Raw genomic sequence first — 22,878 nt, 5'->3', positions numbered from 1 at the left:
TGACTCCCTGATTTTGAGCCCAATCTCAATCCTGATAGGGCTTCCATTGTGGCTCAGCTGGTAAAGAATCTGCCTGCAATGCAGGAGACCTGGGGTCATTCCCTGGATTGGGAAGATCTCCTGGAGAAGAGAAAGGCTACCCATTCCAGTATTCTGGCCTGGAGAATTCCATGGACTGACTTTAATATTGTACTTTTTTTTTTTTTTTTGCCACAGTAAATGGCTTTTAGGAACTTAGTTCACCCACCAGAGAATGAACCCTGGGGCTACAGCAGTGAAATCTCCAAGTTCTAACCACTGGACCTCTAGGGAACTCCAAATGTTGTCCAGTTTTTATGTAAACTTTCTTTTTTTTTCTTTTTTTTTAATTTTATTTTATTTTTAAACTTTACAATATTGTATGTAAACTTTAAAAATTATAGTATGTATACAGAAAAGTGCATGCTTCATAAGTGTGCAGCAAGATAAATTTTCACCGAGAAAGTACCACAATGTAATCAGGAACCAAAGAAAGAAATAAAGATATCAACCTGCACACAGGAAACAACTGCTCAGCCATAAAAAAGAACTAAACTCTCCACAACAGCATAAGCCACTTCATTACATCTTCTGTGGTTGGCTTTTTTAAAGATTTAGAGTATTTTAAATCAATTATACTTCAGTTTTTTATAAGTTAATGTAAGAGTCAACTGGAATTTTCCAGGCAGCTTGTTGGTAAAGAATTCGCCTGCCAAGCAGGAGACACAGATTCAATCTCTGGGCCAGGAAGATCCCCTGGAGAGGGAAATGGCAACTCACTCCAGTATTCTTGCCTGGAGAATCCCACAGACAGAGGAGCCTGGCAGGCTGCAGTCCATGGGGTTGCAAAGAGTCAGACACGGCTGAGTAACAACAAAGTAACAACAAAGAGTCAGCTACTACATTTAAGTCCCATTTGGAAGGTCTGTGTCCAATGTTTTCACATGTGGGTCTCTTGAGGCAGGTCAGAATCTAGTCAGCTCTTCACCCCACTATGCACCACTCCACTTCCTGCTCCCAGGTTTTCCTTCACCAAAGAGTAGAGCTCCTGACCTCTTACAGCAAGTGTCACTTCTCTGTCTCTGTGCTCAGGTCTCCCAGCCAACAGAGCTCCTGGAAGAAGACCAAGGCACCCTCCCCTTTATCCTCTTCCATCCCTCTGTGCAAGGCTGGACACCAGGCACGATGCTTGTTCCTTGCTTGTGTTGCCTGAATTCACATTGGAGATGTTAAGCTGTCCTTCTCCTGCTTGGGGTCCAGCTGGGCTTCGGGATCCCCCACCCTGGAGCAAGTCAAGTGATGTGCAGACTGTGGGAAGTTGAGTCGTGTAAAAGGGCTGGGAGGGAGAAGGCAGTAAGCAGGGTTCCCAGATTTACAGTCCTTCCTTCACAAGGTCCTTGATGATCACGTGAATTCAAGTGTGCATGAAAATAATCAATAAACAACCTGTAATGGGAATAGGGAAGAGTTTTCTCTGAGCCAAAATGAGTATTGTATTCTGGAAGACAGAGTCAGACAGCTCTGAGCAACTGCTCTGTTGAAGCATGGTGTCCAGCACAGTCTTACACCTCATCCAAGCAAAGAACACACATTACACACAACAGGGTGTATTCCTTCAAGGTTTCAAAAGAGACAGACTTAGTACATAGATACTGAGACAGCAGCTCCCTAGTGTCTGGGAAGGGAACCTTATCTTTCAGGGAGTGTTAATATGGACACCATGAGAAGGGAGTTTCTTTTTATCTTCAAAACAGGTGCTCATTACCTCAATGGTTAGAGCAGATGACCTGTGAAGGTTGGACAAGCTGTCTTAATTCACACAAAATTCAGGCTGAACCATGGATAAGCAAAAATGATTTCCCCATACCTCAGTATGTGAACATCTTCTCCATCACAAGCAGGTAAAAATCTTAGAACCATATGATCCAGCAATACTACCTCTGAGGATATACCCAGAAGAATTGAAAGCACACTCTGGAAGAGATGTTTTTACACTCAGTGTTCACAGCACCATTATTCACAGTAGCTAAAACATGAAAGCAACCCAAGCACCCATTGACCATCAAATGGATAAGCCAGTGTGGTACATACAAAGAAGACTATTATTCAGCACTAAAAAAGGAAGGGAATTCTGACACATGCTACAACATGAATGAAACTAGTGTACACAGTACTAAGTAAAATAATCTGATGTAAAGGACAAATATTGTTTGATTCCACTGAAATTAAGTAACTAGAGTGCTCAGATTCATAGAGACAAAAAGCAGAATGATGACTGCCAGGAATTAGAAAAAGAGAAAGGGAGAGTTTTTGCTTAATGAGAATAGAATTTCAGCTTTGCAAGATGAAAAAAGTTCTGGAGTTTTCACAAAACATGAATGTATTAACACTACTGAACTGCATGCTTAAAATTATAGAATGGTAAATTGCTTGTTATGTACAGTTCAGTTCACTTCAGTTCAGTTGCTCAGTCATGTCCGACTCTTTGCGACCCCATGAATCGCAGCACGCCAGGCCTCCCTCTCCATCACCAACTCCCGGAGTTCACTCAGACTCACGTCCAGCGAGTCAGTGATGCCATCCAGCGATCTCATCCTCTGTCGTCCCCTTCTCCTCCTGCCCACAATCCCTCCCAGCATCAGACTCTTTTCCAATGAGTCAACTCTTCACATGAGGTAGCCAAAGTACTGGAGTTTCAGCTTTAGCATCATTCCTTCCAAAGAAATCCCCGGGGCTGATCTCCTTCAGAATGGACTGGTTGGATCTCTGTGCAGTCCAAGGGACTCTCAAGAGTCTTCTCTAACATCGCAGTTTAAAAGCTTCAATTCTTCGGCACTCAACTTTCTTCACAGTCCAACTCTCACATCCATACATGAACACTGGAAAAACCATAGCCTTGACTAAACGGACCTTTGTTGGCAAAGTAATCTCTGCTTTTGAATATGCTGTCTAGGTTGGTCATAACTTTCCTTCCAGGAGTAAGTGTCTTTTAATTTCATGGCTGCAGTCACCATCTGCGGTGATTTTGGAGCCCAAAAAAATAAAGTCTAATACTGTTTCCACTGTTTCCCCATCTATTTCCAATGAAGTGATGGGACCGGATGCCATGATCTTCATTTTCTGAATGTTGAGCTTTAAGCCAACTTTTTCACTCTCCACTTTCACTTTCATCAAGAGGCTTTTTAGTTGCTCTTCACTTTCTGCCATAAGGGTGGTGTCTTCTGCATATCTGAGGTTATTGATATTTCTCCTGGCAATCTTGATTCCAGCTTGTGCTTCTTCCAGCCCAGCGTTTCTCATGATGTACTCTGCATATAAGTTAAATAAGCAGGGTGACGATATACAGCCTTGATGTACTCCTTTTCCTATTTGGAACCCATCTGTTGTTCCATGTCCAGTTCTAACTGTTGCTTCCTGACCTGCATATAGGTTTCTCAAAAGGCAGGTCAGGTGGTCTGGTATTCCCATCTCTTTCAGAATTTTCCACAGTCTATTGTGATTCACACAGTCAAAGGCTTTGGCATAGTCAATAAAGCAGAAATAGATGTTTTTCTGAAACTCTCTTGCTTTTTCCATGATCCAGCAGATGTTGGCAATTTGATCTCTGGTTCCTCTGCCTTTTCTAAAACCAGCTTGAACAACTGGAAGTTCACGGTTCACATATTGCTGAAGCCTGGCTTGGAGAATTTTGAGCATTACTTTACTAGTGTGTGAGATGAGTGCAATTATGTGGTAGTATGAGCATTCTTTGGCATTGCCTTTCTTTGGGATTGGAATGAAAACTGACCTTTTCCAGTCCTGTGGCCACTGCTGAGTTTTCCAAATTTACTGGCATATTGAGTGCAGCACTTTCACAGCATCATCTTTCAGGATTTGAAATACCTCAACTGGAATGCCATCACCTCCACTAGCTTTGTTCACAGTAATGCTTTCTAAGGCTCACTTGACTTCACATTCCAGGATGTCTGGCTGTAGGTCAATGATCACACCATCGTGATTATCTTGGTTGTGAACATCTTTTTTGCACAGTTCTTCTGTGTATTCTTGCCACCTCTTCTTAATATCTTCTGCTTCTGTTAGGTCCATACTATTTCTGTCCTTTATCGAGCCCATCTTTGCATGAAATGTTCCCTTGGTATCTCTAATTTTCGTGAAGAGATCTTTAGTCTTTCCCATTCTGTTATTTTCCTCTCTTTCTTTGCATTGATCGCTGAGGAAGGCTTTCTTATCTCTTCTTGCTATTCTTTGGAATTCTGCATCCAGATGCTTATATCTTTCCTTTTCTCCTTTGCTTTTCACTTCTCTTCTTTTCACAGCTATTTGTAAGGCCTCCTCAGACAGCCATTTTGCTTTTTTGCATTTCTTTTCCATGGGGATAGTCTAGATCCCTCTCTCCTGTACAATGTCACAAACATCTGTCCATAGTTCATCAGGCACTATATCTATCAAATGTAGTCCCTTAAATCTATTTCTCACTTCCACTGTATAATCATAAGGGATTTGATATAGGTCATACCTGAATGGTCTAGTGGTTTTCCCTACTTTCTTCAATTTCAGTCTGAATTTGGCAATAAACAGTTCATGATCTGAGCCACAGTCAGCTCCTGGTCTTGTTTTTGTTGACTGTATAGAGCTTCTCCATCCTTGGCTGCAAAGAATATAATCAATCTGATTTTGGTGTTAACCATCTGGTGATGTCCATGTGTACAGTCTTCTCTTGTGTTGTTGAAAGAGGGTGTTTGTTATGACCAGTGCATTTTATTGGCAAAACTCTATTAGTCTTTGCCCTGCTTCATTCCATATTCCAAGGCCAAATTTGCCTGTTACTCCAGGTGTTTCTCGACTTCCTACTTTTGCATTCCAGTCCCCTATAATGAAAAGGACATCTTTTTGGGGTGTTAGTTCTAAAAGGTCTTGTAGGTCTTCATAGAACCGTTCAACTTCAGCTTCTTCAGCGTTACTGGTTGGGGCATAGACTTGGATTACTGTGATATTGAATGGTTTGCCTTGGAAATGAACAGAGATCATTCTGTCGTTTTTGAGATTGCATCCAAGTACTGCATTTCGGACTCTTTTGTTGACCATGATGGCTACTCCATTTCTTCTGAGGGATTCCTGCCCACAGTAGTAGATATAATGGTCATCTGAGTTAAATTCACCCATTCCAGTCCATTTCAGTTTGCTGATTCTTAGAAGGTCGACGTTCACTCTTGCCATCTCCTGTTTGACCACTTCCAATTTGCCTTGATTCATGGACCTGACATTCCAGGTTCCTATGCAACATTGCTCTTTACAGCATCGGACCTTTCTTCTATCACCAGTCACATCCACATCTGGGTATTGTTTTTGCTTTGGCTCCATCCCTTCATTCTTTCTGGAGTTACTTCTCCACTGATCTCCAGTAGCATATTGGGCACCTACTGACCTGGGGAGTTCCTCTTTCAGTATCCTATCATTTTGCCTTTTCATACTGTTCATGGGGTTCTCAAGGCAAGAATACTGAAGTGGTTTGCCATTCCCTTCTCCAGTGGACCACATTCTGTCAGACCTCTCCACCATGACCCACCCATCTTGGGTGGCCCCACAGGCATGGCTTAGTTTCATTGAGTTAGACAGGGCTGTGATCCTAGTGTGATTAGATTGACTAGTTTCTGTGATTATGGTTTCAATGTGTCTGCCCTCTGATGCCCTCTTGAAACACCTACCATCTTACTTGGGTTTCTCTAAAAGACCTCTCAGGACCTACCCCGAGGGCAACCACAGAAGAGTCAGGGCTGATAGCAACACTTCAGATGCTCCCCGCCCACCCAGCCCCATCCCCACCCCAACAACCCAGGGGTAAGGACTATCTTCTGTGCTCAGGACTCCCCACTTCAGTTCTTGTAGATATCTCAGCTCCAGCCCTGCATGGCTTAACCTCAGCCTCCCTGACTGACCCAGTGCACCAGGCTCTGCTCCAAGGATCCAGTAAGTCTCGGGTCACCCTTTCCTGTAGAAGACTGGGCGCTGAGTTCACATCCTCCCAAATAGACCTCTGCAACCCCAGAGTGCAGGGGGCTCAGCCCGGCTCCTGCCTGAGGGCGCAGAGACCCATTTTCCAGATGAAAACAGGAGTTGGGGACTGCACGTATGAGGAGAGTTAGGGTTTGAGGGATTGGATCAAGTGTGGATACTTTAAGACTCTTTTTAGACTCTTTAATATTCAAGCAATAATAAAGATTCCCCTTATGCAAAGTTTATGGTAGGAATGCTGATGTCAGTCTCCTGTATACTGTTGGCCTCCATATCTGAGAGTTCCTCCTCTGTGGATATGGGGACAATTTAAGGGACTTGAGAATCCTCCAATTTTGGTAACTGCAGAGATGACTGTATGGTGATTTATATTAAATTGTCATGGGATTTGCTGCACCCAAAAACTCTGTGAAGCTGGCTCTATTGCATATCATTGGCAGCATTTTTTAAATGGTGATAAAATATATATGGGCTTCCCTGGTGGCTCAGTGGTAAAGAATTCACCTGAAATTCAGGAGATGCAAGAGATGTGGGTTCAATCCTGGGGCTAGAAAGATCCCCTCGAGTAGGAAATGGCAACCCACTCCAGTATTCTTACCTGGGAAATCTCATGGGCAGAAATCTCATGTAGCCTGGCAAGCTACAGTCCATGGGATAACAGAGTCAGACACATGAGTGACTGAGCACACACACACACACAAAATACACATAGCAAAAGTTTGCCATCTGAAACATTTTTAAGTGTCCAGTTGAATAGTGGGGCACATTTTGATGCAACATATTTTGCTTCCCTCAATTCTCATACACTTCCAGTAACTTCAAAAGACATTAAAAGTTTTATTCATGATTGTAGAAACCATAGCTCAGAGATGAAGAATTTGTCTGATGTGTTATTTTGCCCCCTGCACCCCTTAACTCCATTGTTCCAAGCAATTATACTCTTGGGGTCAAGGGCCAATGGACATTCTTAATGGCTTTGTGTCTTGTTTTCTCTGCAGATCGGAGCCCCCTCGATTATGTCTAGGATGCTGCATCATTATGTTCGCCAATTTGGTCAGAAACTTATCCACAAGCAGCCGCTGGAGCCCAGACAGGAGTCTGAGAAACCCAGAGCTTATCTGAACACCCTCGACCTGGTGGCCGTGGGTGTGGGCAGCACCCTGGGAGCTGGTGTGTACATCCTGACTGGTGAATTAGCCAAAGTGAGAGCTGGACCAGCAACCGTCATCTGCTTCCTGGTGGCTGCCTTGTCTTGTGTGATGTCTAGTCTCTGCTTTGCTGAGTTTGGGGCCCAGGTACCATGCTCTGGTACTACGTATCTCTACAGCTACATCGCCATGGGTCAACTGTGTGCCTTCATCACTGGCTGGAACCTCATACTGTCCTATGTCATTGGTGAGATGATGGATTGAGGGGAGAGTGTTGGGGCTTCAGATCAGGAAATTACTAAGTGGGTTTCAGGTCTTCACTCATTCATGAGAACATTGTTTTTGACCTTGTGAAGTGGATAATAGTGGCAAGAAAACCCCACAACTTCATTGTACTTAAGTCTATCCTGTTTTTCTTAAATAATTGGACCAAGAACCCAGAGGAAAGGGAACTGTAGGGAGCGGGTGAGAGGGAGGCATGGTCCACAGGCTCATCCCCTCCCCTTAGTGAAGTCTTTGCTCAGCTGTTGCCTTCGTGGGATTTTATTTACACCTGAACTTAAAATTTCAACCCACATCTTCCAGCTCTCCTGATCCCAACTTTGTTATATTTTCTTGTATAAAATTGATCTCCTCATAGCATATTAAACAGCTGACCTATTTTGTGAATCATCTGGGTCTTCCTTCTCCAACCCATGAAAAGAAACTCTTTGAGATTAAATATTTTGTTTGAGCTCCCCCCCAACCAAAATATACCATATCAAGAATTGGTTTATGTTTGTCAATGAATATTCCTTCTTCTGTTGCTGCAGCCATAGCCAGCATGGCCAGGGCATGGAGCTACATCTTTGACAACCTGAAAGAACAATTATTGAAGGATTCCACTTAAATGAGGTGCTTAGAGTGGTCAAATTCATTGAGATAGACAGTAGAATGGTGATTGCCAGGAATTAAGAGGAGGAGAAAGGGAAATTGTTTAACGAGTATATGATTTCAGTTTTGCACGATGAAAAGGTCCTGGACAAAATGTGAATGTACTTAACACAAATGAACTGGACACATAAAATGATTAAAGTGGTAAATTTCAAGTTATGGGTATTTTACCACAAAAAAAAAAACCCTCTCAGGATCTCCCCTGAGGGTAACCACAGAAGAGTCAGGGCTGATAGTAACACTGCAGATGCTCCCTGCCCACACAGCCCCATCTCCACCCCAACAATCCAGGGCTGAGGACTGTCTTCTGTGCTCAGGACTCCCCGCTTCTATTCTTGGAGATGTCTCAGCTCCAGCCCCACATGGCTTAACCTCAGCCTCCCTGACTGACCCAGTGCTCCAGGCTCTGCTCCAAGGATCCAGTAAGTCTCAGGTCACCCCTATTTGTAGGAGACTGGGTGCTGAGTTCACATCCTCCCAAAAAGGCTTCTGCAACCCCAGAGTGCAGGAGGTTCAGTCTGGCTCCAGCCTGAGGGCAGAGAGACCTGTTTTCCAGCTGAAAACAGGAACTGGGGACTGTATGTGTGAGAAGAGGTAGGGTCTAGGGGGTTGGATCAAGTCAGGACATTTTGAGACTCTTTAATATTCAAACAATATTAAAGATTTCCCTTATACAAGGTTTATGGTGTGAAGAGTGATGACAGCCCCTGTACACTGTTGTCCTCTGTATCTGAGAGTTCCTCCTCTGTAGATATGGGAATGATATAAGGGACTTGAGAATCCTCCAATTTTGGTAACTGCAGAGATGACTATATGGTGATTTATATTAAATTATCATGGGATTTGCTATACCCAAAAACTCTGTGATGCTGGCTCTATTGTATATCATTGGCAGCGTTTTTAAAATGATGATAAAATATGAATGGGCTTCCCTGGTGACTCAGTGGTAAAGAATTCACCTGCAATGCAGGAGATGCAAGAGATGTGGGTTCAGTCCTGGGATTGAGAAGATGCCCTCGAGTAAGAAATGGCAACCTACTCCAGTATTCTTGCCTTGGAAATCTCATGGGCAGAGGAGCCTGGCAAGCTACAGTATGTGGGATCGCAAAGAGTCGGACACACGAGTGACTGAGCACACACACACACACAAAATACACATAGCACAAAATTTGCCATCTGAAACATTTTTAAGTGTCCAGTTCAACAGTGTGGCACATTTTGATGCAACATATTTTGCTTCCCTCAATTCTCATACACTTCCAGTAACTTCAAAAGACATTAAAAGTTTTATTCATGATTGTAGAAACCATAGCTCAGAGATGAAGAATTTGCCTGATGTGTTATTTTGCCCCCTACACCCCTTAACTCCATTGTTCCAAGGAATTATACTCTCAGGGTCAAGGGCCAATGGACATTCTTGATGGCTTTGTGTCTTGTTTTCTCTGCAGATCGGAGCCCCCTCAATTATGTCTAGGATGCTGCATCAGTATGTTCGTCAATTTGGTCAGAAACTTATCCACAAGTGGCTGCTGGAGCCCAGACAGGAGTCTGAGAGAACCACAGCTTATCTGAACACCCTCGACCTGGTGGCCGTGGGTGTGGGCAGCACCCTGGGAGCTGGTGTGTACATCCTGACTGGTGAATTAGCCAAAATGAGAGCTGGACCAGCACCTGTCATCTGCTTCCTGGTGGCCGCCTTGTCTTGTGTGATGTCTAGTCTCTGCTTTACTGAATTTGGGGCCCGGGTACCGCGCTCTGGTACTGCGTATCTCTACAGCTATGTCACCAGGGGTCAACTGTGTGCCTTCATCACTGGCTGGAACCTCATACTGTCCTATGTCATTGGTGAGGTGATGGATTGAGGGGAGAGTGTGGGGCTTCAGATCAGGAAATTAGGAGGTAGGTTTCAGGTCTTCACTCATTCATGAGAGCATTGTTTTTGACCTTGTGGAGTGAAATGGATAATAGTGGCAAGAAAACCCCACAACTTCATTGTACTTAAGTCTATCCTGTTTTTCTTAAATAATTGGACCAAGAACCCAGAGGAAAGGGAACTGTAGGGAGCGGGTGAGAGGGAGGCATGGCCCACAGGCTCATCCCCTCCCCTTAGTGAAGTCTTTGCTCAGCTGTTGCCTTCGTGGGATTTTATTTACACCTGGACTTAAAATTTCAACCCACATCTTCCAGCTCTCCTGATCCCAACTTTCTGTTATATTTTCTTGTATAAAATTGATCTCCTCAAAGCATATTAAACAGCTGACCTATTTTGTGAATCATCTGGGTCTGCCCTCTCCAACCCATGAAAAGAAACTCTTTGAGATTAAATATTTTGTTTGAGCCACCCCCCCCCAAATATACCATATCAAGAATAGATTTATGCTTGTCAATGAATATTCCTTCTTCTGTTGCTGCAGCCATGGCCAGTGTGGCCAGGACGTGGAGCTACATCTTTGACAACCTGATTGGGAACCACATCTCTCAGGTGTTACAAGAATCTTTCTCTCTGAATATGCCTTACTTCCTGGCCAGGTATCCAGATTTTTTTGCCCTGGGCCTGGTGCTGCTGGTCACAGGTGAGACAGGGGTCAGTGATAGGAAGCAGGGAGTAAGGTGTGGAAGGGGGAAGTGGGGAGGGAAAGGCTTGGGATTGAAGAATGCTAGGGGATTAGGACTGGAAAGGAGGATGTGTGACACAAAAGACTGGAAGGCAAGACATAGACCATTGTTTCCACACTTGGCATTATTGACAGTCTGGGCTGGATCATTCAAAGGTGTGGAAGTGTGCACTTCAGGTTTAAACAAAAAAAAAAAAGATTCTTGTTGGATGTTGAGTAGCATCTCTGAGAAAATCAGAATGTCTCCAGACATTTCCAAAAGTCAACAGGTGGACAAATCACCCCAACTGAGGCTCAATTACTTAGACCTATAAGTTTCTTCTCTGTTTTAAGACCAAATATAGGTTATCATTTTATAAAATATATCTTTTAAATTTTTTATTTATGTATTTGGCTGTGATGGAAATTAGATATGGTGCACAGACTCTCTACTTGTGCCACTCGGGCTCCAGTGTGCAAGGGCACAGGCTTGCTTGCTCTGCAGCATGTGGGATCTTAGTTCCCTGACTAGGGATCAAACGCACATCCCCTGCATTGCAAGGCAGATTCTTAAACACTGGGCCATCAGGGAAGTCCCCAAAGATGTGTTTTAATTGAGAGGAAATTAATATAGCATAAAATTAAACATTTTATTATTTTTCCCAGCTGTATTGAAATATAAATACAACACTGTATAAATTTAAGGTTTACATGAGATGATTTGGTAGATGTATATATTGTGAGGTGATTGTCACCATAAGAATTTAACCATCTTAAAGTGTACAATTCAGTGGGACTTAGCTGTTGGGCAACCATCACCTCTATATAGTCCAAAACATGTTCATCACGCTAAAGAAAACCCTGTACCACTGAACAGTCACTTCCATCTGTCCACTACCACCAACCGCCAGCCCCAGGCAACCACTAGTCTGCTTTCTGTTTCTATGGATTTGGCTATCTTGGATGTCTCATACGCCATCTTGCCCACAGGACTACAGGTTCTGGGAGTTCGTGAGTTGACCCTGGTTAACAAAGTGTTCACAGTCATCAACATTTTGGTCCTCAGCTTCATCATCCTCTCTGGTTTCATTAAGGGAGACCTGCACAACTGGAAGCTCACAGAACAGGACTACATGTTGAACACATCTGGATCCACTGACACCTCTAGGTTAGAAGGGTTCTCTTGGTCATTGTAATGCATGTGAGGGTGCAGAACTGGGAATATGGTGGGGACTAAAGAGATCTTGGCTGATGGATCCAGATAACAGGGTCCTGGAGCCAGGACTTGTGATATGAAGGGAGAAGCCCAATAGAGGTGTCTGAACTCACTTTACCCAACTTCTTCCTTACCCCTTCTCTCATCATAGCTTTGCCCCTCTGGGTTCTGGAGGGTTTGTGCCCTTTGACTTTGAAGGAATTCTCCATGGAGCAGCTACATGTTTCTACGCATTTCTTGGCTTTGATTTAATTGCCACTAGAGGTAACATGGTTATTGTGTGTTCCATCAGGGGTTTGGGGCCAATTTGGCTGCCCTTGGCATTAGGAGTTGGGAGAAGGTGATCCTGGTTTTGAACATTGAGAAGGGAATGTAATTTTGTGATTTCACTCCAGTGTTTACCTGACCCAGTACTTCCCCCATCCTGCAGGGGGAGAAGCCCTAAATCCTCAGTGGTCCATCCCCATCAGCATCATGATCACGCTCTTCATCTGCTTTTTGGCATATTTTGGTGTCTCAGTGGCACTCACCCTCATGGTCCCCTACTACCAGATTCATCGTGACAGCCCCGTCCCACAGGCTTTTCTCCACGTTGGCTGGGACCCTGCCAGATATGTCATGGCTGTTGGCACCCTCTGTGCTCTTACATCCAGGTCAGTATCATGGCTTTCTCCCCATCTACTGTCAGATGCTCAGGTATCCCAGGCCTCAGCATTGAGAGACAAGAGGGAAGGACACCTTGCCCCATGTAGACTAGGGAACAGATGCCCTGGTCTCTCCTGCTTCTCCACATCCCCAACATGCTCCCATTTCCTCTTCCAGCTGCCTTGGTACCATGTTCACCACCCCTCCTGTGATCTGTGCAATGGCAGAAGACAGGCTCCTTTTCTGGGGCCTTGCGCAGATCCATGCCCGCACCTGTACTCCCATCATGGCCATCATGTCTGCTGGAAACCTTGCAGGTGGATAAACAAAACCCTCTACTTCATTGTTTGACTTCCCTCCCTTGCATGTTTCCAGTGGTTTCTCACGCTCTCTCCCCACCTTGTTCATGCCCTCTTTCTAGGGGTCATGGCATTACTCTTTGAGTTCAGGGATCTTGTGGACTTCCTGTCAATTGGGACTCTGTTTACTCCCTGGTGGCTTTTTCTGTGCTTGTCCTCAGGTGAGACTCCACTACACCTTGACTGGGGACCTTGGACTTGTGGGGATTAATGGGGTTGTAATCATCTTCTGCCTTCATGCTACCTTCTAAATGTGTTTCTCTGCTTAATGCAGAACAGATGTAGAATAAGCTGTGTGATGTTGGATGAGCAGGGGCTGCTGTTAATACTGCCATAATGCCTCTAATTCAGGTACCAGTGAGATTAGAATTTAAGCAAGAAGGAGAAAACTGAGGTGAAGCCCAAAGTTGAAGGAAGTTCTTTCGACTCTGTACCTGAAGCAGGAAACTCAAATATTCTAAAGAGCCTGGGGTTTTCTACCAGCACCAACCCCACCCAGAAATCTGGCCAGATTGTCTATGGATGTGCCTCCCTGCTTGGTGAGCACTGGGGTTTCTCTTTGGTCATACTCTGAAACTGACAAGATGGGTGGGATTCTGTGTCTTTGGCAGTTAAGGAGGAGTCATGGAGATATGATGGCCCTTTCTGATGTAAGCAGTTTCATGGGTGGACTCAAGATCCTGACATCTTTGTCTTCTGGGTCCAGCCTGTTCTCCTCCTCCTTGACCCTTGCAGTTCTCCTGCTGACCATCCTGAGCCTGCTCCTGGCCCAGTGGCCCAGACGTGTATTCTCTGGAGACCCCATACTCACAACAGTGGCTGTGCTGCTGCTGCTGCTCATCACTGGAGTCACGGTCATCATCTGGAGGCAGCCCCAGGACTCCACTGCTCTTTACTTCAAGGTAAGTGACCTTACATGTCCAAACTGTCCACCTTGAGTGAATGAAGTCTACATGCTTTGAGGTCTAAACATCTTTGCTGGACAAAGGAAGAAGGAAATTTGCTAAAACAAATGGACCCTTCCCTGGCCCACACTCAGCACTTTACATATACAATCTCAGTAGGCACTGAACATACAGCCTGAATTGGACTGAATGTAGGGTAGGGTAGGGTCTCCCTTTCAGATGTCTGGGCTACGTTGAGAGATTAACTGACTCTACCCACAGGCCCCTGCTCTGCCTGTCCTCCCACTGGTGAGCATCTTTGTGAATGTTTACCTGATGATGCAGATGACCTCTGGGACCTGGGCCCAGTTTGGTATCTGGAATGTGATTGGTAAGTGGTTTTCTGGGATAAAGACTCCACTTGAGTGACTGAACCCAAGCTGAACTCCCCCAAACTGTCTTAATAGGAGACTTCTTGGGCCTCTGTAAATGAGGAGAGCACCTACTTTTCCTTCTCACTGTCTCATTTTCCTATTAGGATTTCTCATATACTTTGGATATGGGATCCGACACAGCCTGGCAGAGAACAACCATCAATAGCCACCAGCCTCCACCTCCAAGACTTGACAAAAACATATCAGGTCCTGAAGCATCTTAACCACAGGAAAGAGATGCTATGTGGAACCACTCCATACAATGGAGGATCTGCTGGTTCAAGAGACACTTTGAGCCTCGATGGAGCATGAAGGTGGAAGGCATTTACAGCTGTGTATTTTTGCCAGTGGACAAAATGACTTTGATGTTTTACAATTTGTAAGCAAATTTTTTAAAGCATAATATTCATATAGATTCCTGGGCTAGGAAGATCCACTGGAGAAGGGATAGGCTACCCATTCCAGTATTCTTGGGATTCCACAGTATTCTTGTGGCTCAGCTGGTAAAGATTCTGCCTGCAATGTGGGAGACCCGGGTTCAACCCCTGGGTTGGGAAGATTCCCTGGAGAAGAGAAAGGCTATCCACTCCAGCATTCTAGCCTGGAGAATTCTATGGACAGTCCATGGGTTTGCAAAGAGTCGGACATGACTGAGTCATTCCCTTTATTCATATAGAATAGTTCATGCATCAGAAGTGAGCAACAAGATGATTTTTCACAAAGAAAGTACAACAACATAACCAGCAACTAGAGGAAGAAATAAAATATTAACATGCACATAAGAAGCACCTTCTTGTACCTAATTCCAACAAAAACACAGAGATTGAAATTTCAAAAGGAAACACACATAACTACATATTTTGTCTAGAGTTACACTTTACATTCAGTTCAGTTCAGCTGCTCAGTCATGTCCGACTCTTTGAGACCCCATGAATCGCAGCACACCAGGTCTTCCTGTCCATCACCAACTCCTGGAGTTCACCCAGACTCACGTCCATTGAGTCAGTGATGCCATCCAGCCATCTCATCTTCTATCGTCCCCTTCTCCTCCTGCCCCCAACCCCTCCCAGCATCAGACTCTTTTCCAATGAGTCAGCTCTTCGCATGAAGTGGCCAAAGTACTGGAGTTTCAGCTTTGGCATCATTCCTTCCAAAGAAATCCCAGGGCTGATCTCCTTCAGAATGGACTGGTTGGATCCCCTTGCAGTTCAAGGGACTCTCGAGAGTCTTCTCCAACACCATAGTTCAAAAGCATCAATTCTTCGGTGCTCAGCCTTCTTCACAGTCCAACTCTCACATCCATACATGAACACTGGAAAAACCATAGCCTTGACCAGACGAACCTATGTTGGCAAAGTAATGTCTCTGCTTTTCAATATGCTATCTAGATTGGTCATAACTTTCCTTCCAAGGAGTAAGCGTCTTTTAATTTCATGGCTGCAGTCACCATCTGCAGTGATTTTGGAGCCCAAAAAATAAAGTCTGACACTGTTTACACTGTTTCCCCAACTATTTCCCATGAAGTGATGGGACCGGATGCCATGATCTTCGTTTTCTGAATGTTGAGCTTTAAGTCAATTTTTCACTCTCCACTTTCACTTTCATCAAGAGGAGTTTTAGTTCCTCTTCACTTTCTGCCATAAGGGTGGTGTCACCTGCATATCTGAGGTTATTGATATTTCTCCCAGAAATCTTGATTCCAGCTTGTGCTTCTTCCAGTCCAGCGTTTCTCATGATGTACTCTGCATATAAGTTAAATACAGCCTTGACGTACTCCTTTTCCTATTTGGAACCAGTCTGTTGTTCCATGTCCAGTTCTAACTGTTGCTTCCTGACCTGCATACAAATTTCTCAAGAGGCAGATCAGGTGGTCTGGTATTTCCATCTCTTTCAGAATTTTCCACAGTTTATTGTGATCCGCACAAAGGCTTTGGCATAGTCAATAAAGCAGAAATAGATGTTTTTCTGGAACTCTTTTGCTTTTTCCATGATCCAGCAGAAGTTGGCCATTTGATCTCTGGTTCCTCTGCCTTTTCTAAAACAGGCTTGAACATCAGGAAGTTCATGGTTCATCAGGAAGCCTGGCTTGAAGAATTTTGAGCATTACTTTACTAGCGTGTGAGATGAGTGCAATTGTGCGGTAGTTTGAGCATTCTTTGGCATTGCCTTTCTTTGGGATTGGAATGAAAACTGACCTTTTCCAGTCCTGCTGAGTTTTCCAAATTTGCTAGCATACAAATAGGTTGGAAGTAACAGTAAGGGACTTCCCTGGTGGCTCAGACAGTAAAGCATCTGCCTACAATGCGGGAGACCCAGTTTCAATCCCTGGGTGGGGAAGATCCCCTGGAGAAGGAAATGGCAATCCACTCCAGTATTCTTGCCCGGTAAATCCCATGGACGGAGGAGCCTGGTAGGCTACAGTCCATGGGGTCGCAAAGAGTCGGACATGATTTAAAGACTTCACTTTCAACAGTAAGGGAACAGATATAATGTGCAAATGTAATAGTAGAAAGCCAAGGCAGCTATATTAATATCAAACAAAGTAGACTTTAAGAAAAAGAATACTCACTGATAAATTGGATCATTTCATAATGATAAAGCAAAACAGTCATTTTTATCCCTCCCCAGCTTTATTGAGTTATAGTGTAGTGGTGGTGGTTTGGTCCCTAAGTCATGTCCAACTCTTTGTGACTCCATGGACTGTAGCCCTCCAGGCTCCTCTGTCCATGGAATTTTCCAGGCAAGAATACTGGAGTGGGTTGCCATTTCCTTCTCCAAGGAATCTTCCCCGACCCAGGGATCGAACTCATGTCTCCTGCATTGTAGGTGGATTCTTAACTGACTGAGCCACCAGGGAAGCCAGTCACATAATCTTAGAGTTACACAACAGAGTTGATGGGGGAAAGTTCTTTATTGAAAAAATACTTTGCCAGAGGAGAGGGAAGTGGGTGGGAAGTAATGGTTGGTTGATAAATGGCTAGAGTTGCATAGAACTAAAAGGAAGTGAAATTGGAGAGAAAAGATTAAAATGTGTTGCTGCAGAATTAATGTTTAAATTGGGCTTACAGACATTGAAGACATTGGTAATAATGAAGTAGAGGACTGTTGGTGGGAATGAACAGCTGATGTAGAGTGAATGAGGGATGGAGGTCAAGATATTGAGTACAAGTTATTAGATTAATTTAAAAACAGATAAGGATGAACAGAATTAGGACATACAGTATCTTACAAGTTCTGAGATAACAGGCTTAGAAAGCAGTTCATGGAGACTGATTCTTTTGAGTAAAGCTTTGATGGAAGACGCTGACATCACCTGATTGCTGTTCTTCCCTTACTGCTGAGGGACAACCAGATATCCCGTGCTACCCAGTGTGCTGTAACAGGCAACACAGAATACCGTCCATGAAAGAGTCTTGATGAGAAGTTGAATCAGAATGTATTCAAGCTTCTAGTTCAACTGCTAGTTCGTAGAAGACCTTAAGAGTTTCATCCAAAAACATTATTAGCCAAAACCAGAATGTGGACAATTCTCTAGCAAGGAAAAATGATGCACTTTCTGTAACAATTAAATGATATGACCCAAAGTGGAGAGTTAATGTAGACATACCTTGGAGATTTGGTTCCAAACCACTGCAATAAAGAGAATTGGCAATAAAGAGAGTCACACAATTCTTTGTTTTTCCAGTGCATATAAGCTATCTTATACTACACTGTAGTCTGTTCAGTGTGCTATAGCACTGTCTAATTAAACAATGTGTAGACCTTATTTTTAAAGATGTTATCACTAAGAAATGCTTACCATCATCTGATGACTCAAGGTTGCCCCAAAGCTTCAATTGTAAAAAAGTAAAAAATACAGTATTTGCAAAACACAACAAAGAAACTTATATCTGTAAATACGTATGTATCTTTATATTCAATTTATATGTAATTAATACATATAAGTATTAATGTTCATAAAATGTGTATCTATGTAAAGTATTTGTATTAAAACAGTACATAATGTATAGAACTTTATAATTGGGTAAATTAATTAAAATGCAGTAAACGTGTACACTGATGGAGAAATGTTTTATAGATGTGTGTGGGTGTGGGTGTGGGTACATTCACTATGTTTTGTCTGACTCTTTGAAACATGGACTGTAGCCCGCCAGGTTCCTCTGTCCATGGGATTCTCCAGGCAAGAACACTGGAGTGGGTTGCCATTCCCTTCTCCAGGGGATATTCCCAACCCAGCGATCAAACACACATCTCCTGGACTGGCGAGCGGATTCTTTATCACAGACCCACATGGGAAGCCATTTTATAGATTATACATTTGATCCATCATCTCAGTTTCCTGTACAATCATTTGTATGTGTGGTTTGGGCAGCAGACTTTAAGCAGATGGGGATATATGTCATGAGTAACTTGATAGCTAGGGAAAGGATAATAATATTAAAACAATAATCATCTATAAAGCAGTGTGGAAAATTTGCCTAGTCCCAAGGGGAGCCAACTAATCAGGTCATTGAAAGGGTCAGTCTGTGTTACATTTTGCAACCATTTTGCCCCTTGGAAAATTTTTTCTATGTATGTCTCAATGTCTTCTGAGGTAGTAATGTAAGTCAAAGAAGTCATGTGAGTAATAGTAGAATGTCTTCTTGTTTCGCCAGTAGAAAATCTAGGGCAATTCTATTCTCTAAAACCTACTTTGGCTGAGGGTTTTAGGTATATCTGTTGTGCTACAATTCTTTCTGTGGTTTCTTCAGTTATTTGAGCAATGGTGGCTTATAGATTTCTAAGTATATTTCTGTTTACACATACCCTTGGGCTAGGAACCAAGATTCCCAAAGACTTTAGCACCACCTATCTCGGTATCCTGCTAACATGGATCTCTTGACTCTGTAATGGGGAGGTAACATAATGACCCAATACCATAAACCTACTTGCCAGTTATTGAGACATACCTTGGTTAGATGGATTAGTTCCAGAACCACATATGAAGCCAAAACCCAGGAGAGCAGAAGGCAGATTTGGATAAATGGGGACCCTCATACACTCTTGTTGGGAATGTAAATTTGTGCAAACACTATAAAACACAATATGGAGGTTTCTCAAAAAACTAAAAATAGAACTACCATCTGACCCAGCAAGTCCACTCCTGGGTATATATCCAATAAAAACAAAAACACTAATTTGAAAAGAGGCATGCCCTTCTATGTTCATAGCAGCATCATTCACAATTGCCAACAAATGGAAGCAACCTAAGTATCCATCAACAGATGAATGGATAGGCCTTCCCAGGTGGTCCATTCACTTCCAATGCAGGGTACACAGATATATGACGCCTAGTCCAGGAAAATCCTACGTGCCATGGGGAAACTAAGCCTGTGAACCACAGCTACTGAACCCACATCCTGCAAATACTGAGGCCCTTGCAGCTAGAAACCATGCTCTGCAACAAGAAAAACCCCTGCAATGAGAAGCTTGCTCACTGCAACTAGAGAGTAGTCCCCACTTGTTAAAACTAGAAAAAGCCCACGTGCAACAAGGAAGACCCAGCGCAGCCAAAAGTAATATAAGTAAATAATTTTTAAAAAAGAAATCAGATGAATGGATAAAGAAGATGTCATATAAATATTTATATATGTGTGTGTGTATATATACATATAATGATATACTACGCAGCTGGAAAAAGAACTAAAACTCTCCACAATAGCTTAATCTACTTCACTCCGTCTTGTGTGGTTGGCTTTATTTTTTTTGTTTGTTTGTTTCAACTGTCACTTTATTGTTAAGATGGCTGAATTAATTACAAATTTAAACTAAAATTTTGACTATTTTTAGCCAGGTACCAAATTTTATTCAAGCAAGATGAATTAGAGAAAGATCTTACTGGCCAATAGATTGTTTCAATTCTCTCATTGTATCAGACTCAAAACTTTTCATTTATAGGAAAGGTAAACTGTAACTTCAGTAGATAGCAATACAGAAAGATTTTATCACATTGACTGGTTTCCATTTAGTCAGTCAACTGTTTCTAGCTGTCTTAATAGGGATAGATGTGTTTACATAACTGGCTGAGCTTGAGCCTTCTTTGCGAGCAGCTTTAGATCTGCAATGCACTTGGCGACTGTTTCCTTCTCCTGCTGTGCAGAGATGCTCTGCACCACATGCTTCTCCACCCAGTTTATCATGTGCTCTTGTTCCTTCTGACGCATCATAATTCTGCACAGAGATGTGATAGTCCAGGCGATTCTTTACCTCCCTGTATACTCTATGCAGCTGTTCCCGGTAAGTAACCTCCAAGGCCATAGCAATGTTATTCCTTTGAACATCAAAAAGGTAATGGCGCTTTTGAACCAGTGCCTGCTGTGACTTCTCCATATCAATAGCATCCTGGATTTGTTTGATGGACGCCTGTTTCACCTCTTCCAGTTGGGCAATTTTTTGCTCATTGAGTTTATCAGCAAATTCCCCAACAGACGCACCATGTTTTTTAACTATATAGACAAGGAACCCTATTGTTGATATGACAGAGAAGGTCTCTGGAGTTATCGCGTATATTTCTTTGGAGAGTAAACGTAAGATAAGCCCAGTTCCAAGCACATAGGGTCCTGTTACACCAGTTTTAGGATAAAGGAACTGAAAGAATTCCTCAGGGAGCAGCCCAAAACGAACTTTTCCTCCATGTTCAGGAAGAGGTGGTACAGGGGCAAGATTTGGCTGCCCTGTGTGAAAGATCCTTGTTGCCTGCAATACCCCTGGGCGGAGGAGGGCTGCGTTCTTCAGAGATGGGGCTGCTGCGGCGGCGGCATAAAGTACCACCCGGGACAGCATTGTCAGGTAGCGTTCACCCAGCAGTCTTCCCGCCCCAGTAACCCTGACAGAAGAATCTGTCAGGGACAGACGCAAGATGGACTCTCACAAGTCTCGCGAGAAGAGCGTGGGGTTGGCTTTAAAAAACAAAATGACAATAATGTAAATCAACTATACCTCAATTTTTAAAGAAGTTAATGTAATAGTCAACCACTTATATTTAAGACCCATGTTGCTGGTTTGTGCTCAGTGTTTTAGCATGTGGGTCATCTCATGGAGGTCAGAATCTAGTCAACGCTTTACCAGTACCACCATCACCCCCTCACCACTCCACTTCCTGCTCCCGGCTTTTCCTTCTTGAGGAGCAGAGCTCCTGACCTCTCACATCAAGTATCACTTCTCTGTCTCTGTGCTTGGCTCTCCCAGCAACATAACTCCTTCAGGAAGACCAAGTCACATCCCCTTTATCCTCTCCCATTAACTGTTCAAGACTCAACAAAGCGCAGTGCTTGTCAATGTTTGTGTTGCTTGAATTCACATCAGACATGTTAAGCTGGGGCATAGCTGAGCTTGAAGGTCCCCACACTGGGGTGTCTCAGGTCAGGTGCAGACTGTGGGGAGTCGAGTCATGTAAGAGGACTGGGAGGTAGCAGGGTTGAGTGGGATCTCAAGTCTTACAGCTTGTATTTCTCAAGGTCCTTGATCTCAAGTGTCCACAGAAATGATCAATGAAAAGTACATAACTGAAATAGGAAAGAATTTTCTTTGAGCCAAATTGAGGGCTGCAGCAAGGGAGACAGTGTCCCTATAGTTCTGAGGAACTGCTCTGCTGAAGCATGTCATCCAGCACATTCTTCTACCTCATCCAAGCAAAGGACATATATATCAACATGACAGGGTGTATTCCTTCAAGGTTTCAAAAGAGAAAGACTTCATACACAGCAAGATGGCAGCTCCCTGGTGACTGGGAAGGGAGCCTTATCTCCCAGAGAGTGCTGACACTCATGCCATGAGGAGGGAGTTACTCATCCTTATCTTCAAAACTGATGCTCTTTACCTCACTAGTTAAAGAAGACATTCTGTGAGGGTTCTGTTTACACAAAATTTAGGCTGAATCATGTATTATAAGTCAAAACGATGTCCCCATACCTCAATATGTGAACATCTTCTCCATCACAAGCAGATAAAAATCTTAGAACTGTTTGATTCAGTGATTCTACTTTTGATGATGTAAGCAGAAGGATTGAATGCACACTCTGGAAGAGATAAGTGCAAATTCCTGTTCACAGCATGTTTCACAATAACTAAAGCATGAGAGCAACACAAGTTTTCCATTGATCAAGAATGTATAAGCCAATATGGTAGGTACCCTCAATAGACTATTGTTCACCATTAAAAAGAAAGGGAATTCTAACACAAGATACAATAGGGATGACCTTGTGGACATTTAACTAGGTAAAATAAACCTGACAAGAAAGGAGAGATATGGAATGACTCCACTTACAATGAAGTACCTGGAGTGGTCAGATTCATAGAGACAGAATGTAGAAGGGTAATTGCCAGGAACTGTGAACGGGAAATGGGAATTACTATTGAATGGAACAGAACTGATGTTTTTGCAAGATGAAAAACTTCTGAAGTTTGCACAAAATTTGGAGGTACTTAACACAACTGACCTACAGACTTAAAAATGGCTAAAGTGGTCAATTTTGTGTTATGGGTATTTTACCACATGTAAAAAAAACCTCTCAGAACCACCCCGCCGACCGCAGAAGAGTCAGGGCTGATAGTAACACTGCTCCCCGCCCACCGAGCCCCATCTCCACCCCAACAG

The 22,878-nt window shown here is 43.3% G+C and overlaps 2 pseudogenes; one reads left to right on the top strand and one right to left on the bottom strand.

The window, feature by feature from the left end:
- Nucleotides 1–7,039: 7,039 nt before the first annotated feature.
- On the top strand, nt 7,040–14,689 carry LOC113876026 (annotated as a pseudogene).
- A 5,457-nt stretch (nt 14,690–20,146) lies between these two features.
- On the bottom strand, nt 20,147–21,100 carry LOC113876024 (annotated as a pseudogene).
- Between the last annotated feature and the right edge of the window lie 1,778 nt (nt 21,101–22,878).

Source organism: Bos indicus x Bos taurus, chromosome 18, assembly GCF_003369695.1.
Source record: "Bos indicus x Bos taurus breed Angus x Brahman F1 hybrid chromosome 18, Bos_hybrid_MaternalHap_v2.0, whole genome shotgun sequence".
Lineage (NCBI taxonomy): Eukaryota > Metazoa > Chordata > Mammalia > Artiodactyla > Bovidae > Bos > Bos indicus x Bos taurus.
Note: the sequence above shows the minus strand (reverse complement) of the source record. Positions and strands in the feature narration are given on the sequence as shown.